We start from the raw sequence: 2,698 nt of genomic DNA on the forward strand, positions 1-2,698 counted from the left end.
ACCTGCCACCAAGCCCGGCTGATTTTTGTATTTTAGTAGAGACAGGATTTCACCATGTTGGCCAGACTGGTCTCGAACTCCTGACCTCAAGCGATCCATTTGCCTCGGCCTCCCAAAGTACTGGGATTACAGCAATGAGCCACCGCGCCCGGCCTATCTTTATTTTATTTTATTTTTTAATTTATTTTTTTAACAAGAGGAAGGAGTTTTCTAATAAGCGAGAAGCAGCGGGTTCCCAGCGCAGCTGAGAGACAGTCCTTGCGGCTGAGAGTGGCAACAGGGGCGGGCGGTCCCAGGAACTACCTGTGGCCCTGGGCACTGGCATTCCTATGGTCTCGGATGCTGATGGCCCGTTTGAGCAGACCCTCCACGCTGCGGAAGTAGACGCTGCTGTCCACCAGGATCTTCACGACGCGGCAGGCGTGCTCCACGGTGTAGATGGCTCCCCGGCTCTACTCCTCCCAACGCTGCCTGTCTGCCTTGCGCTGGGCCAGCTCCGGGGAGGGAGTGGCGCATGTGCTCCTGCAGCCGGTACGGGGCCACAGACGGCCACAGTTCACCAGGACGTAGACACTCTCAGTGAACTTGTCCGTGACTTTCTTCCCCTTGAGCATCTCTGGTTCCTCCATAGCGACCGCGGCCCCTTTATTTTTTAATATGTTTTTAACATGGTAAAATAAACACAGCACAAAATTTCTATTTCAACCATTTTTAAGTGTTCGATTCAACGGCATTAAGTACATTCGCCACGCTGTGCAACCATCACCACCAACCGTTTCCAGAAGTTTTTTTATCATCCCAAACAGAAACATTACCCATCAAACAATAACTCCACATTCCACTCTTCCCCAGCCCCAGGTAACCTCTATTACATTTTCTGTCTCTATGAATTTGACTATTCCATTTACCTCTTATAAGTGGAATCATACAATCTGGCATATTTCACTTAGCATCATGTTTTGTTTGTTTGTTTTTTGGAGACAGAGTCTCGCTCTGTCGCCCAGGCTGGAGTGCAGTGGCGCGATCTCAGCTCACTGCAAGCTCCGCTTCCCAGGTTCACGCCATTCTTCTGCCTCAGCCTCCGGAGTAGCTTACAGGCGCCCGACACCACGCCTGGCTAATTTTTTTGTGTTTTTAGTAGAGACGGGGTTTCACCGCGTTAGTCAGGATGGTCTCAAATCTCCTGACCTCGTGATCTGCCCGCCTCGGACTCCCAAAGTGCTAGGATAACAGGCGTGAGCCACCGCGCCCGGCCAGCATCATGTTTTTAAGGTTCATCCATGTGGTAGCATGTATCAGAATTTCACTCCTTTTTAAGGCTGAATTATATTCCGCCCTATGGAATATAATTTTATTCTATGCATAGACCACATTTTGTCTATCCATTCGTCTGTCAGTGGACATTTGAGTTGTTTTCCTTTTGGCTACTGTGAATAATGCTGCTCTGAACATTGATGTACAGGTATGTTTGAGTCCCTGTTTTCAGTCCTTCTGGGTACATACCTAGAAGTAAAGCAAAATTGCTGGATCATGTGGTAATTCTATATTTAACTTTTTGAAGAACCAGTGTTTTTATTATGTATTTTATTTTTAGAGACAGAGGTCTCACTCTGTCGCCTAGGCTGAAGTGTAGTAGCACCATGATAGCTCACTACAGCCTCAAATTCCTGGGCTCACGTGATCCTCCTGCCTCAACTTCCTAAGTAGCTGGGACTACATGCTTGTGCCATCATGCCTGGCATGTGTTCTTATTTTTTATGTGACAGAATCTTTCTCTTGATTACTAAGTTAAGAGAATCTGAATTCTGCTATGCTACACAGGAATGTATACTATCAATATGTAAAATGTAGCATAAGTTTTAGTTAATCATAATCATTTTACAGGAAAAAGCAGGTTATTCATAATATTTAGGGCTAAAGATTGGGATGTGGTAAGAGGAGATTGCTATAATCAAGTAACATTCCATCCAGAAGATAACAAAAATAGTAAGAATACATCTGTTCCTCGTGCTCTCCTTCCTCCCAACTTCAAACATGCATCAGTGTAAAATCTTTCCCTAATGTCACTTTCTGAAGTTGGTATGCTGGCATAGAATCCAAGGTCCTGATGTCTCTTCCATTTTCTCTTTTGATGACTATTCCTTTATTCTTACCTATCAAAGGATAAGGCTAAATTAATTATTTCTTTGAGTTTTTGTATCTTCAGTATTTCATTTTCTCACATTTTTGTTATAGTCTTTATTTATATAATTAGCTATCATTGCTTCATAGGCCTGCTGTTTGTTAAAAATCTTACCAATACCTCTCAATTTTTTCAATTTGTTCTATTAATAATGAGATCTGGGCCAGGTGTGGTGGCCCATGCCTGTAAATCCTAGCACTTTGGAAGGCCAAGGTGGGTAGATCGCTTGAGCTCAGGAGTTTGAGACCAGCCTGGGCAACATGATGAAACCATGTCTCTACAAAAAATACAAAATTAGCGGGGCATGGTGGTACATGCCTGTAGTTCCAGCTACTTGAGGGACTGAGGCAGAAGGATCGCTTGAGTTCAAGAGGTCGAGGCTGCAGTAAGCTGAGATCGCACTACGGCACTCCAGAAAAAAAAAAAAAAGAGAGAGATTTGAAATAAACACAAGGTTCTGAAGTTTTTTGTATGATTGGATAGATTTCATTGTTCTATAGGCCCCTTTTCTGCTTA

At 44.0% G+C, this 2,698-nt stretch overlaps 1 pseudogene; it reads right to left on the bottom strand.

Moving 5' to 3' along the window:
* Positions 1-299: 299 nt before the first annotated feature.
* On the bottom strand, positions 300-629 carry LOC101153310 (BLOC-1-related complex subunit 8-like; annotated as a pseudogene).
* Between the last annotated feature and the right edge of the window lie 2,069 nt (positions 630-2,698).

Source organism: Gorilla gorilla, chromosome 10 (genome assembly GCF_029281585.2).
Source record: "Gorilla gorilla gorilla isolate KB3781 chromosome 10, NHGRI_mGorGor1-v2.1_pri, whole genome shotgun sequence".
In the NCBI taxonomy this organism is placed as follows: domain Eukaryota; kingdom Metazoa; phylum Chordata; class Mammalia; order Primates; family Hominidae; genus Gorilla; species Gorilla gorilla.